This window comes from Pelophylax lessonae, assembly GCF_965119305.1.
Source record: "Pelophylax lessonae genome assembly, chromosome: 7".
In the NCBI taxonomy this organism is placed as follows: Eukaryota; Metazoa; Chordata; class Amphibia; order Anura; family Ranidae; genus Pelophylax; species Pelophylax lessonae.
Window position 1 is genome coordinate 125,268,399 of NC_138774.1, and position 16,350 is coordinate 125,284,748.

The following is a 16,350-nucleotide window of genomic DNA, read 5'->3' on the forward strand; positions in this document are numbered from 1 at the left end:
TTTACAATTTGTAGAAAATGTGTGTGGCAAGTCTCTAGCAAGAGCAAAGTTGCAATGATGAGTCATTGCAGCAAGAGCTCTGCAAGTCTACAACATGAGTGGGATGACCATTGTGTGGGATGACCATTGCACAACATAAACTGAACCAGAACTTGCAGCAGACTTGCAGAATGTTTGCAAACAAAGCTGATCTTGAGTCATGCAATGCGGACTTGCTGCAATTGTGCAACAAACGTGTGAAGCCTGGCAAGTTTAGCAATAGCTTAGCAAGTCATTTTCAATCTTGCTGCACAATTGCTTGCTATCTGGGTTTCAGTAAACCAACATTTCTGTATTAATAATCTTTTTTTTTAAATTGGTCCTTTTTAACTTCCTCCTATCCGCGCTACAGCCTATATACGGCTGCAGCGCTGACTCAAATTTTCGGGAGGCCGTTTTTAAACGGCCTCCCAGAAGCAGGCTCCCCGCGCGCTCCCGCGAGCGCGCATCAGGGAGAATCTGTGTTGGCCATGTCCCTTGGACACAGCCGATCACAGATCGTGGTGAATAGCCAATCACAGCGGCCATTCACCACGTGATCAGACCATCCAATGAGAGATGATCTCATATGTAAACATATGAGATCATCTCTCATCGCCGGCGCTCCTTCCTCACACGGAGCCTGCAGTGTGAGGAAGGAGGGGGAGCTGTCAGCCGCCGGGAACACAGAGACATGTAATCAGGGCACTGATCACCAGTGCCCTGATTACTAAAAGGTAAAAAAACATACAAATTGCCCCCAACAGTGCCCACAGTGCCCGCCATCAGTGTCCCCCATCAATGCCCACAATCAGTGCCCATAGTGCTGCCAGTCAGTGCCTGCTCATCTAGGCACTGATGAGCACTGACTGGCAGCACTATGGGCACTGAGTGTGGGCACTGATGGTGCCGCCCATCAGTGCTCATCAGTGCCACCCGTCAGTGTCCATCAGTGCCATCCGCCAGTGCCCATCAGTGCCGCCTCTCAGTGCCCATCAGTGCCGCCCATCAGTGCCGCCTCTCAGTGCCCAGCAGTGCCACCTCTCAGTGCCACCTCTCAGTGCCCAGCAGTGCCACCTCTCAGTGCCCAGCAGTGTCGCCTATCAGTGCTCATCAGTGCCGCCTATCAGTGCCGCCTATCAATGCCGCCTATCAGTGCTCATCAGTGCGGCATATTAGTACCTCCTCATCAGTGCCCATAAGTGCCACCTCATCAGTGCCCATAAGTGCCACCTCATCAGTGCCCATCAGTGCAGCCTATCAGTGCCCATCAGTGCCGCCTCATCAGCGCACATCAGTGAAGGAGAAAAATTTATTTTCAAAATTTACTCGCAGAAAATAAGAAAAACTTTTTTTTTTTTTCAAAATTTTCTGTCTTTATTCTTTTTTTTTGTAAAAAATAAAAAACCCAGAGATGATTAAATACCACCAAAAGAAAGCTCTGTTTGTGTGAAAAAAATTATAAAAATTTCATATGGGTACAGTGTAGCATGACCGCGCAATTGTCAGTCAAAGTGTGACAGCGCTGAAAGCTGAAAATTGGCCTGGATGGGAAGGGTGTTTAAGTGCACAGTAGGCAAGTGGTTAATATTCAAATTTTCTGAGATACTGAATTTTGGGATTTCACTAGCTGTAAGCTACAATCATCAAAAAAAAAAAACAAAAAAAAAAACGAAATATATCACGCTGTGTGTAATGAATCTATATAAAATATATGAGTTTCACTTTTTAGATTGAATTACTGAAATACACTGCCTGGCCAAAAAAAAAGGCGCCACCTGGAATTAACAAAGCAACTAACTAAACTAAGCATGCAGTAACTATCCTATTAGATTGTTACTTCATATGCCCAAAGAATGAGGTTAGCTGACTATCTGAATATACTGAATGGACAGGTTATTCCATCCATGGATTTTTTTCTTCCCTGATGGCACGAGCATATTCCAAGATGACAATGCCAGGATTCATTAGGCTCAAGTTGTGAAAGATTGGTTCAGGGAACATGAGACATCATTTTAACACATAGATTGGCCACCACCAGTACAGAACTTAACCCCATTGAGAATCTTTGGAATGTGCTGGAGAAGGCTTTGCACAGTGGTACGACTCCCCCTTCATCAATACAAGATCTTGGTGAAAAATGAATGCAACACTGGACAGAAATAAATCTTGTGACATTGCAGAAGCTTATCAAAACAATGCCACAGCGAATGCGTGCCATAATGAAAGCTAAAGTTGGTCCAACGTGTGTGACCTTTTATTTTTGGTGGCGACTTGTTTTTTTTGGCCAGGCAGTGTTAATGCACTTTTTGATAATATTCAAATTTGTGGAGATGCACCTGCACAGATCTCACTTATCCCTACATTTCAGGGCCAAAACTTTTTAATTCCTCAAACTCACTGACTCCCCCCTTTTAGCCCTGTGGTCTCCACCCATTGTGGGTTGTCCTTCTGAATTGTTTGTGGTGTATTGCAGGCTAAAGTTTTCTGGTGATAAAGGTGGCGGAAAAGGGGCAGGCATATGTAAAAGTTGTATAAGAAAAAAAATCAGGTGCGCTAACCCAAAGTGTATGATTAACACAACATAAATTATGTGTTGGTGATATAAACAAATTATCAACAAATAATCAAATAGAATATAAATATGACCAAATTATCAAAATAAATGCATATGACAATCTGACAGGTGCAAATCAATAAACACAGTCCAGTGAAACACCAGTGTATATCAAACAATAGTGTCCAAAGAATGTGGTACAGTCCGAATGAAAATGAATCCAAAATCCGTGCTGTAAATACAATATAAATCAGGAAAGTGCAAGACTCGGGATAGAATGGTTCAGCGTCCCACCACCAGCTTAGCCTCTTACCAAAAGATGGAAATTTAAGGGCATGTAGAAATATCACTGCTCCAGAGATCATGCAGCTGCAGAAAGATTCCGAGTCACCCGGCTGACACTCTTACACACAGATAATGCCTAGACTCTTACCAGACAGAGCTTGGAAGTAAGCCTGGAACTATCCTGTGTTATGGTCCTCAAAGGAATCACTGTGCGCTTGATGGCTGTTATGGTCTCGGGTGTCTTATTACCTCAACTTATATACCCAGACACCGATCTCCAGTACACACAGCGTTCCTCCGCCCGATCCCCGGCACACACCGCACTGCCTTCCTCCGCCCGATCCCCGGGAGAGTGAGTTCTCCCGGGGATCGGGCGGAGGAAGGCAGTGCGGTGTGTGCCGGGGGTCCTGCACGACTTTGGTTTGAATGCGATGCAAATTCAGCCATACAATCTGTATGGCTGAATTCGCATCGTACAGACATTGCATGTGATTTGCAGAGCAGTGTGATGCAAAACACATGCGATTTCAGACATCGCTATAGCGTGAACCGGCACTAAGAGTTGTCACAGGAGGATTTACATTTTGCTGATGCATGGCACTCTATCACACAATTGAAATGTGAGCATTTTAACTAGCTTTACGTTGTATTTTGTATGGACATATCATGCTATACAATATATTGTTTTTTACAATTTTTTTTTTGTCACCACCAGGTGCAGAAGGAAGAGGATTAATATGCAGAATTGTATTGCACTTGTGGAAGAAAGGAGAAGCAAAGACAGGACGCATTCTATTTTTTACGCATGTACTATATGTACTCTATTCTGATTTATGAATGAAGAGTCTCTCCTTTTATTTGGTGAAGACCATTGTGAGAACATTTTGATTAATTTTCAGGGACCATTGACATTTTATAAGTACTGTTTGTTGAATGTATAAGAAAATTAACAAGTGGGTACATTTTGTAAAGTTTATCACATCCAGGTTGATTTCTGGGAAGACACAGTGTATTGTTAACAAAATGGGGGAAGCTCAGAATCATGTAATAGCGTGTCGTTGACATAACAGATGAATTCAGTGACACGTGATGAATGGGGTTTGTGGACCAGTAAGCATGTAAGCATATACTTTTTTTTACCTATGTTATATGTGAAGCCCAAAAACATTTGGAATTCTTCAACTGTGACAGGTCTCCTTTTAAATGGACAGGCATAATATGAATTTGGTTTATTTGTGATGTATTGCTGGGCAAAAAGATCGCTCTAGTCCACAATTAACCAGTTCCATACCGGGCCATTGTAAAATGACGCCGGCAGGAACACTTTGTCGATCCGAGAGAGCGTCATATGATGTCCGTCCGGATCCGCTGCTCTCCTGCCACCCCGGGGGCGCGCATCGCAGCGATCAGGGATGTGATGTGTTCATCCCCGATCGGTGTAAAGAGCCATTAAAAAAATGGCTCTTTGCCATGTGACCGGCTGTGTCCAATCACAGCCGGCCACGTGCACTTCCCTCGTGCACGCAGCTCGCGTGTGCCCCCAGGCCAGGGACGCGCAGAGCAGCGATCGGGAATGGAGAGTGTCACTCTGACACAGTCCATCCCTGATCAGGGTAAAGAGCCAATTAAATTTTCTCTTTACCACGTGACTGGCTGTGTCCAATCACAGCCGGTCACAGAATGTCAACAAAGACAATGGTAACTAGCTGTTACCGTGTTCTCCTCCTCACAAACTGATCCTGTGTAAGGAGGAGATTGCGGTAACAGCTAGTTACCGATCATAGTGCACCCTAAAACACACTGATTGCCCCACCAATAAAGAGGACCTGTCAATAGCCCATCAAAGTACCTGTCACCAGCCCATCAGAGTGTAATGTTCTGGTACCTCTGGTACCCTTGTTCCATATTTCTCTCTTACTAAATTGCGTCCCATCTTGTTATCCAAGAGACGCATACACCTTTAAGACCGGATGACATCATTGCTGAGTGCCGCTATGAGCGGCTATTTCAATCGCCGGCTTTCTCTCACTCATTGCTCGTTCAAACCACATGTTCACCGCACCTTCTCCTGTGAAGTCGGAGCTGCTGACATTTCCCTTTGCTGAACTGAAGCCGGAACCTCGCTGCTGATCCGTATCTCGCTACGGGATCACCTCTCTCTAAAGGACACTGTTACTACTAACCTATCTAAGTGATAAGTACCCCACAGGGGATTCCTTACTAACCAATCTCCTACTGTCATCTTCTGCAATTACCAGGACTATCTGTATCTATCTATTCCCTATCATCTGCATAGACTGTTAGCTCTTGGGACTACCTTCAACTATCCTTGCACTAGGTTACTCTGTCTAAGTATACTCCATCTGTGTCCTCTTACCATCTGCACTATACTTGACATCAGAACCTATCTGCTTTACCATCACCTGCAACTCTCCTAATGCTACTCTTAGTGCTCACCATACAATAGCCTGTCTCTCATCTATACATTCTCATATATTCTATCCCTCCATTAAACATCTGATTGAGTATATGTATATTGCATAACAGGCTGTGCACTGTGATGAAGTCCTGAGAGTTGGATATGTTTGTTCAACAGAATCTCTACAAGGCTACTGAGTGTAATAATTCTGCAGCTGTAAATCCATCCACTAACAAAAACGCATGAACGTTACACAGAGTACCCGAGTACCTGTCACCAGCCCATCAGGTACTCTGATGACAGGTACTCGGGTACTCTGATGGGCTGGTGACAGGTATTTGGGTACTCTGATGGGCTGGTGACAGGTATTTGGGTACTCTGATGGGCTGGGGACAGGCACTCGGGTACTCTAATGGGCTGGTTACAGGTATTCGGGTACTCTGATGACAGGTACTTGGGTACTCTGATGACAGGTACTCGGGTACTCTGATAGGCTGGTGACAGGTACTCGGGTACTCTGATGACAGGTACTCGGGTACTCTGATGACAGGTACTCAGGTACTTTGAGTACCTGTCATTAGAGTACCCGAGTACCTGTCATTAGAGTACCCGAGTATCTGTCATTAGAGTACCCGAGTATCTGTCATCGGAGTACCTGAGTACCTGTCATTGGAGTAACCGAGTACCTGTCACCAGAGTACCCGTGTATCTGTCATAGAGTACCTGAGTTCCTGTCACCAGCCCATCAGAGTACCAGAGTACCTCTCTGTATCCCATCAAAGTACCCGAGTACCTGTCTCCAGCCCAGAGTACCCGAGTACTTCTCTGCAGCCCATTAGAGTACCCAAGTACCTCTCTGCAGCCCATCAGAGTACCCAAGAACATGTCATCAGCGTACCCAAGTACATGTCACCAGCCCATCAGAGTACCCGAGTACCTGTCATCAGAGTACCTGAGTACCTGTCTCCAGCCCTTCAAAGTACCTATCTGCAGCCCATCAGAATACCTGAGTACCTGTCTCCAGCCCATCAGGGTATCTGAGTACCTATCTGCAGCCCAATGGAGTACCTGAGTACCTGTCTTCTGCCCATCAAAGTATCCGAGTACCTGTCTCCAGCCCATCAGAGTACCCAAATACATCTCTGCAGCCCATCATAGTACCCGAGTACCTCTCTGTAGCTCATCAGAGTACCCGAGTACTTGTCTCCAGCCCAGAGTACCCAAGTACCTGTCTCCAGCCCAGAGTACCCGAGTACCTGTCTCCAGCCCAGAGTACCCGAGTACCTGTCTTCAGCCCAGAATGCCCGAGTACCTATCTGCAGCCCATCAGATTACCCGAGTACCTGTCTCTAGCCCATCAGAATACCCAAGTACTTCTCTGAAGCTCATCAGAGTACCCGAGTACCTTTATGAAGCCAATCAGTGTACCTGAGCACCTGTCTGCAGCCCATCAGAGTACCTGAGTACCTATCTGCAGCCCAGGCCATATAGATTATGTGTTGGGGTGTTTGCTTTCAAAATGGGGTCATTTTGTGGGGGTTTCCATTGTCCTGGTGCTCCAGGGCCTTCAAAAGTGTGATTGGCTGTAATGAAATTATATGTATAATTTATGCTCCTAGAACACCTGACGGTGCTCCTTGCATGTTGGGCCTTTGTATGTGGCTAGGCTGTGACAAAGTCTCACATATGTGGTATCACCATACTCAGGAGGAGTAGCAGAATGTATTTTGGGGTGTCATTTTTGCTATGTACATGCTATGTGTTAGAAATATCTTATAAATTGACAACTTTGTTTTTAAAAAAAAAAAAGTTTTCATTTTCTTTTCACATTTTCCAAAAACTTGTGGAAAAAAATGACATGTTCAAAAGACTCATTATGCTTCATAGAATATACGTTGGGGTGTTTGCTTTCCAAAATGGGGTCATTTTGTGGGTAATTCCATTGTCCTGGTGCTCCAGGGCCTTCAAAATTGTGATAGGTCGTTAGGAAATTATAGGTGTAATTTATGCTCCTAGAACACCTGACGGTGCTCCTTGAATGTTGGGCCTCTGTATGTGGCCAGGCTGTGTAAAAGTCTCACACATGTGGTATTGCCATATTCAGGAGGAGTAGCAGAATGTATTTTGCAGTGTAATTGCAAGTATGCATATACTGTGTGTGAGAAATAACTTGTTATTATGACAATTTTGTGTAAAAAAAATATATATATATATTTCTTCATTTTCCCAAGAATTGTGGGAAAAAATTTCAACAAAACTCACCATGCCTCTTACTAAATACCCTGGAATGTATACTTTCCAAACAAGGGGTAATGTGGGGAGTATTTGCACTGTCCTGACATTTCAGGGCCTCAAGAAACGTTATGTACCTTGCAGGGGATTTGAACCTGGCACAGCGAGAGCTGTGACACACTGGCTGATTAGGACACTAATGATGGCTGCACTAGTGTGACAGATACACTGGCTGATCAGAACACTGATGACAGCTGCACTGGTGTGACAGGTACACTGGCTGATCAGGACACTGATGACGGCTGCACTGGTGTGACAGATACACTGGCTGATACGAACACTGATGACAGCTGCACTGGTGTGACAGGTACACTGGCTGATCAGGCCACTGATGACGGCTGCACTGGTGTGACAGATACACTGACTGGTCAGGACATTGATGACAACTGCACTGGTGTGACAGATACACTGGCTGATCAGGACACTAATGATGGTTGCACTGGTGTGACAGATACAATGGCTGATCAGAACACTGATGACAGCTGCACTTGTGTGATGTGTGAAAGGTACACTGGCTGATCAGGACACTGATGATGGCTGCACTTGTGTGACAGATAAACTGGCTGATCAAAACACTGATGACAGCTGCAGTGGTGTGACAGATACACTGGCTGATTAGAACACTGATGACAGCTCCACTGGCTGATCAGGGCACTGATGACGGCTGCACTGGTGTGACAGATACACTGGCTGATACGAACACTGATGACAGCTACACTGGTTTGACAGGTACACTGGCTGATAATGGCACTGATGACGGCTGCACTGGTGTGACAGATACACTGGCTGATCAGGGACACTGATGACAGCTGCACTGGTGTGACAGATACACTGGCTGATTAAGGCAGTTTTCACACTCCACCTATTCCCTATCTGTGTGAGAATTCTGAAATATTTCTTTACTGTGATTTGTAACTGAAAATTGAAATGGCAAGCAATTGATGAAATAAATGATGTGCCTTCTGCAATTAGTGAATGGTCAAATCATATTGGGGCTAGTGGCTATACCACTTATCATATTTTAATTAGGGCTTATAATTAGGGCAAATATTTCTGAGACTTACAGAACAACTTTACTTTTGCCTTCTCGGTGTCTGAGACAGAAGTGGGAGTTGTTGACTCCCACTGCTGTCAATCAAATCCACTAAGCCAATCAGGAGAGAAAGGGGGCAGGGCCGAGCCGCGGCTCTGTGTGTGAATGAACACGCAGAGCTTCAGCTCGGGAGTGTGCCTGCTTGGGTGCCACCATTGTAAGCTTCTTACTCTTAGGGTAGCTCAGCAGGAGGGAGGGACCAGGAGCGCCGGCGAGGGATCGGAGAAGAGGAGTATCAGGGCTGCTCTGTGCTTCACTGCTGGACAGAGCAGGTAGGTACATCATGTTTTTTTTTTTTTAATAGACTTTAATATCACTTTAACAAAGGCCTGCTCCTGAGAACCTCACTTTGCAGCTCTGCCAGGTGCTACAGGGCCTTTGCAGGAAAGTCCCAGCTATGTCTAAGCCTTTGACTAATCTTTATTAACTTCTTTGGCTTGTCTCTACCCATGGCATCCTCCAGTTATCCAGAAGAGTATGGACCAAACCATAGGAATAAATAGGAAGTATGGCGTGCATGCGTAGGAAGAGCTTGACAATGCAGAAATTATTTTCTGCAAAGACTAGACAGGGCTCCCTGGTGAAGATCTCAGAAGATTTTAGTAGGGTATAGGGAAGAATGACAATTTGAATGACAAGGTTGTGAATGGTGGCAAATGTAGCTGATTCCAGCGAAAATGATGATGGCTTTTATTTTATTCAACAAAAAGAGAAGGGGTCCTGGTAGCAAAAAAAAAGCATCACATGACTGATAAACCAAGCATTCTCTGCTTTATGAATAAACCGCTATATAGTGTAATTCATCAACCAGATTGAGTTTAAATGCTTGAACAACTATCTACTACTGAAGGTTTCACCTTTAAATGAACCAGAGTTTATCCTTTTCTGTTCGTATGAAGCTATTAGCTCTGTTTGTGGTAGATTTTTTATTTTAAAGATAATATAAGCTTTTAATGACCCTCTCTGCATGTCGCAGAGTTCTTGGATCTCACTGTGCTGAAATCATTTTGTCTTTGACATAGTCTCATTCCTCTACATCCCATTTTCTTTAATCAGGGAGTGATCAGGCTGTGGAATTTATGGGAAAAAAAAGACACAAAGGATAATAAATATATAAATACAAAGGAACAAAAGGAACTAAAGAAGAATTTCATGAAAAAAAAAATAAAAAAACGTTTTTTTTTCTTTCAATATTAAAAAAGAAAAATGTGTAATTTTTCTTTCATTAACAGTATATTTTTGTGATATCAATTTTCATTTTTATTGCGTCAAGCAGCACGGCTCATTTTTGTCACTAACTTAATTATTTCAAAATGGATCATTATATATATTTAAGAACCCAAACTTTTAATATTCAGTTGGCACTACAGGGGTCACAGATAACCATTTAATTAATCAAATCACTTGAGTTTGCTTCATGCTTTAAAAAGCTCCACTGCTTCAGAAGTTTTCATCTAGTAGAAGAAAAGAATTTCTAACTATTAGCTAACAGCTGTTCTGTTCAATTATTTTAATATATTAGTAAAACTATCTTATGTTAGAGCATTTTTAATCTGCTTTACCTTAAAGCATAATTTTACCATCTTTTTAATTATTGGGGGATGACAGGGTGCTTATAAAAAAAAAGAAAACCAGCACATTCTCAACCTTCTTGTTTCCAGCAGCATGTTGAAGATCCAGACCACTTTATAGTCTGTAAACAGGAAACTACAAGTACAGACAGCCTTTGCGGCTGTCGGCTTGTACAGTAGTTCTCAATGAACTACCATGGCGCTGTTGAGCAGTCTGGTAGTTCATTGTCTCTTCCTGTCAGTGTGTATCTGCCTGCCCATACGAGGTATGAGCAGACAGATACACTGACAAGTCTGCAGGAGTCCTGCATTGCACCCTCGATCTGCTGATCACAAGTGCAATGCTTTACAGGATCCAAGTAAAAAAATAATAAATGCACATTTTACCTGCAAAAAGATATGCATTTATTATTATAAGGTAATTTATCCTTTATTGCCCAGTGAGTGATACCATTCTTGAAAGAAATCACTTTCAAAACAGGGTCCCTAGTTTCAATGTAACTTCTTCTGACAGCCATAAGAAAGGCAGGAGTACTTTCAAACCATTTGTGCGGTGGTCTTTTGTAGATATTCTAGTGTCCTGCTTCCATGTGGATCCTGCCTGACACAGAAATATCCTGGGCTCTTGACTGTATGAATGCCAGGTCACTGACAAATCATGGGGAAACATTATTCTGCAGTACAGTATACCATCCCTAATGGACAAAAATTGCATCAGCAATACAGGCAGCAAAAAAAGTATAAAGAAGCTAAAATATAGAAAACACACACACAAATTTCACTTTGTCTTTTCCTATATTTTGGACTGATATTCTTGCTAAGTATAGAAAAAAAATGTAGTTGATAAAAATAGGTTTACTATCATGAGACACATGCATAGAATGCTTCTAAGTGAATTGCATAGAATATGTTTGTCCTTACCTCAGCTAGTGGATGCTCTGTATAGTTAGTTACACTTTCTTTTCATTGTTTAGTTTATATTCTGAACACATGTATATTGCTGGAGCTGACATATTAGGACTTTTTGACCTATCTAATGTTCATCTGTCATGAATGATCTGCACAAATTTTTGAAAAAAAAAACATTCTATCATCTTCAAGATGTCATTTAGATTGGGTCACTGTCTGCCAGCTCTACTGTGACTATAGGTTTCAGCTATCTTGCCACAAGAGGATAAGTTATAGAGATGACACTTTCAATGCCTAAATTAGGGAGGCAGAACATATATAATCAATAGTTTTATTTCCTGTAAGAACATGCATGTAACTTACCTGGTACATTGCCCCTGTGGGCTTCATTATATTCAATACCAAAGACAGGAGACACAGTGATTCTCCTAAAGAAGTCAACTAGGGGCACCAAAAATAATGATGTATAAACTTTATTTGAGGACCAAAATACATAAAGGTGACTCAGGGTGTAACAAATACCACAGTATTAAAAACAAGTATAATAAAAACACAATCGGATTTGCTGCGGCAACCCGGGTTGATATACAGTGCACATCTTGGGGTCTGAAGTAAAGGGAAGGTGAAGCAGACCGTTCACCAGGTTAGTAAGGCAGTCCCAGTGAAAAGCATTCTTGCACTTATGGAAACAATGATGCATGGGGGGGGGGGTGGCTCCACTGCTGAAGGGATACGTCCAGAGAATTGTAAAGTATGGAGCAGAGCTAGTTGTTTGGTAGCCGGGGTACTGGAGCTAGCCAGTAGGAGTCCCAGTAACGGCAGTCCTGAAAATATGATGGTAAGACAAGGAGAGGACAGACTTGGGCTTGCAGGACAGGTTACTCCATAAAAAGAGGGCGATGTAGATAGCACAGATTACTCTGTGAGACAGAGACAAGGGGCACAGTACCTCATACAGTGGTGGAGACTATCCGGTTGTGCATTCCAGCTGAAGAGAATCCCGGGGTGTTGCTGTAAGACCATAGAATTAGGTCTCCTAAAATCTACATAGGGAAACACATTTAGAACTTAAAATAGAGTCAAGGAACTTCACCATTTTTTTAAAAAACGTAAAAGTCAGCTACAAATACTGCAGTTGCTGTCGTTTAAATATCAGGTATTTACCAGACCCTGGCATCCAGTGCTGTCTTCCCAAAGTTCCTTCTTGGATTTGGGAGCCAACTGTGACTTCCTGAGGAATCACAACTGGCTCTATACTGTGTATGTGTGAGATTGCAGGGTACAGTTGGACTGGTTCTGCAGCTTCCAGGGATGTGTGACCTGTTCCAGGAGGCTGTGGGAGGGAAGGGGGTGGGACAAGTGACTTCATTCTTGCCTAGGCAAGAATTGAGGAAGTAGGAGTGGGTACCTGCAAAAGAGGTTACCTGTTCCCTGTAAAAAAAATCCCTCAAATGTGTTAGGGGTGGGGGGTGTTCAAGACTAGCAGCACTTCCACTTTTAATTAACTTCCTCTTTAAGACACACAATTTGTTCTTGCATTACCATGACCATCATAATGGGGACCCTAGTGGATTAAATTTCTGTGCCATAGATACTAAACACAATTCTTGAAGAGTTTCAAATTTGACAAGGAAAATTTCACAAAAGAGAACTACTTGGATATGCATTGTGGACATATTTAGTCCTAAAAAGGTCTAAATGTAAAATTATACATTAATTGTTTAGTAATTTTTAGGGATGTTGTATAATATCTTTTTCTCAATATTGTAAGATTCTGGTACCTTTGGTTCCCCTTATTGCCCATTTTCCTTTTCATATTGCGTCCCACCTTTTTAGTTAGGTGCAACGCATATACCTTTAAGCTGGATGACATCATCGCTGAGCGCCGCTCTGAGCGGCTATTTCAATCGCCGGTTTTCTCTCTCACATTGTTCGTTCAATGTTACCGCATGCTCACAAGCCTTGTCTTATGCTGCCGGAGCCTCCAGCTATTCTCTTTACCTGGAACAGACCGGAACCTCGCTACTGATCCCGTATCTCGCTACCGGATCACTCCCTCACTACCGGACCCCTCTACTTACTAACCTTACTAGTGATAAGTACCCCACAGGGGATTCCTCCATAGCTAACTTACACTATCTACCTCTGCACATTAAGGACTGTTACTATCTATGCATACTAATTCTATCATCTGCACTGTTACATAGATTGCTAGCTCTTGAGTCTACTACCATCTATCCTTGCACTGGGTTAGTCTATCCTGTATATGTCATCTGCTGTCCTCACCACCTGTTATCATACATGATTACTAACCTATCTGCATTCTACCTATTACCATCTACTACTCTCCTGAACATTACTATCAAGTGCTTATCATTTCTGTCACTGCTCACACCTGTCCCTTCAGCACATCACCTCCATACTGTCATATACATCCCATCACTCCAGGAACATCTTATTGAGTGTGTGTATATCTGTATGCTGAAGCAGACAGGCCCACAGTGATGAGTCTGGAGAGTTGGATCTGGTATTTCAACACATCTCTACATGACTACTGTGTGGAGATTCTGCAGCTGCAAATCCAGCTTACTATAAAAACGCAGGAGCGTTACAGATTGAACGAACCTAAAAAATGGATTCAGCAGAATTACCCACTCAAGTGACACAATTAACACAACAAATAAATGCATTAATACTTGCTCTTACTGAAATAAAAGATGAAAATCAGACTCTGAGACAGCAGGTAACCCGTCTTTCACAGCTTACTGCTGCTCAGCCCCCTGAACCTAAAATAAACCCTCCTCTAGTGTTTACAGGTGATCGGAAAAAATTTTGTGAATTCAAAAACGCATGTCAATTGCTTTTTTTGCTAAAACCTCGTACTTACCCTACTGATCAAATTAAAGTTTGTACCATTATTTCATACTTAACGTGTGATCCACGGGCCTGGGCAGACTCTCTCTTTGAGAAAGATGATCATCTTCTCAACTCCTATCCTTTATTCCTAGCGGAACTCGCTAGCTTATATGAAGACCCCAATAGGCAGAGTACTGCTGATATCCAATTGAGGGCTTTAAAACAAGGAAGGAGACCTGTTGAAGACTTTGTAGCAGAGTTCAAAAGATGGACCCTTGATTCAGGGTGGAATGATACATCTCTGCGAACTCAGTTCAGACTCGGGTTGTCAGAAGCCGTTAAAGATGAGCTCGCCCGAGCAGATTTACCTGGCACTTTGGATGCCTTAATACAACTCAGTATCAACATTGACAGGCGACTGCGAGAAAGAAAGGCTGAGAAAATGGGAATGCCATTGTCTAGTCCTTCTCGGATTTCGGCCGTTGACCCTACTCCTATGGAGGTAGGAACCATACGCCCACCTTTATCAACTACTGAACGAGCCAGGAGAAGATCCAGAAACCTCTGCATGTACTGCGCATCCCCGGATCATTTGATAAGCGTCTGTCCCCTTGTCCGCAAAAAAGAGGGTGAGTGTTCACATGTCTTGCTAGGGGGATTAACGGCTTCCTTTCCTAATCCCTATCTCTTTGTTCATTTAACATTACAGTGGGACCAGACTAGGATTACCACCAAGGCTATGATCGACACAGGATCTTGTGGGAACTATATCGATACACGTTTTGTTACTTTAAATAAAATACCTATTATTTTAAAACCTAAACCTGTCTCTGTTAGTTTCATTAACGGTATTCCGTTATCTTCTGGTCCAATCACCAATCAGACACAAGCACTCCTTGTCACTGCTAACAAGTCTCATATGGAGACCACCACTTTTGTACTATCTTCACCCCATTTTCCCATTATTTTGGGACTTCCCTGGTTACACACACATCAACCAACCATAGATTGGAAAACACGGACTCTAACTTTCCCTTCTCACTATTGCGAGATTACGTGTAACCTCCCATCTTATGGAAAGATCCTGTCTGTGGTGTCAGATGAGATTGCACCACTATGCTATCAGGATCTGTCCGAAGTTTTCCTTGAGAAAAATGCTCAAGTGTTGCCTCCCCATAGGGATTATGATTGCACTATCGATCTACTCCCTAACAGCAAATTGCCTTTCGGTCATGTTTATCCTCTTTCACAGGATGAACTCTCTCATCTCAAGGAATACTTGGATGAGAATTTGACAAAAGGGTTCATCAGACCCTCTACTTCTTCCACAGCTGCAGGACTTTTCTTTGTCCTCAATAAGGATTCAAGTCTTAGGCCTATTATCGATTATAGGCAATTAAATACCATTATGATAAAGGATCGCTATCCTTTACCGCTCATCCCTGAACTCATTGAACAAGTGCGTGGGGCTACCTACTTCTCTAAATTGGACCTTAAAGGGGCATACAACCTAATCCGAATCCGTGACGGAGATGAGTGGAAGACAGCATTCAGAACCAGATACGGATTATTCGAATATCTTGTGATGCCATTCGGGTTGTGTAATGCTCCCGCAGCTTTTCAACGGTTCATAAACGACATCTTTAGAGACTTACTTGATGTCTGTGTTGTGGTATATCTGGACGATATACTTATCTATTCTCGATCTTTGTCTGAACATATAAAACATGTAAGACTTGTGTTATCCAGATTACTCGCACACAATCTATACGTGAAATTAAAAAAATGCCTATTTCATAAAGAAGAAATATTATTCCTAGGATACATCATATCCAAAACCGGAATCAAGATGGATATGAGCAAGATATCCTGTATTCTGGATTGGCCTATACCAACAACTCGTAAGGCATTACAGCGATTCCTTGGATTTTCAAACTTCTATAGGAAGTTCATCAAGAACTTCTCTGCTATTGTGAGACCTCTCACACAACTTACAAGTATAAAGAAACCATTCAAATTGTCAGAAGAAGCAAATGGAGCTTTCCACTTGTTAAAATCAAGCTTTACTTCTGCTCCCATACAACGCCATCCAGACCCATCCCTCCAATATATTCTGGAGGTAGATGCGTCAAACATGGCAGTAGGAGCAGTTCTCTCCCAACGACCAACAAATACTTCACCACTCCACCCAGTTGCTTTCTTCTCTAAATCACTAAGCAGCCCAGAGGTGAATTACCCAGTGGGTGAAAAGGAGTTGCTTGCCATAAAACTGGCACTGGAGAATTGGCGACATCTACTTGAAGGTACCCGATTACCAATACTCATATATACAGATCATAAAAACCTTCAA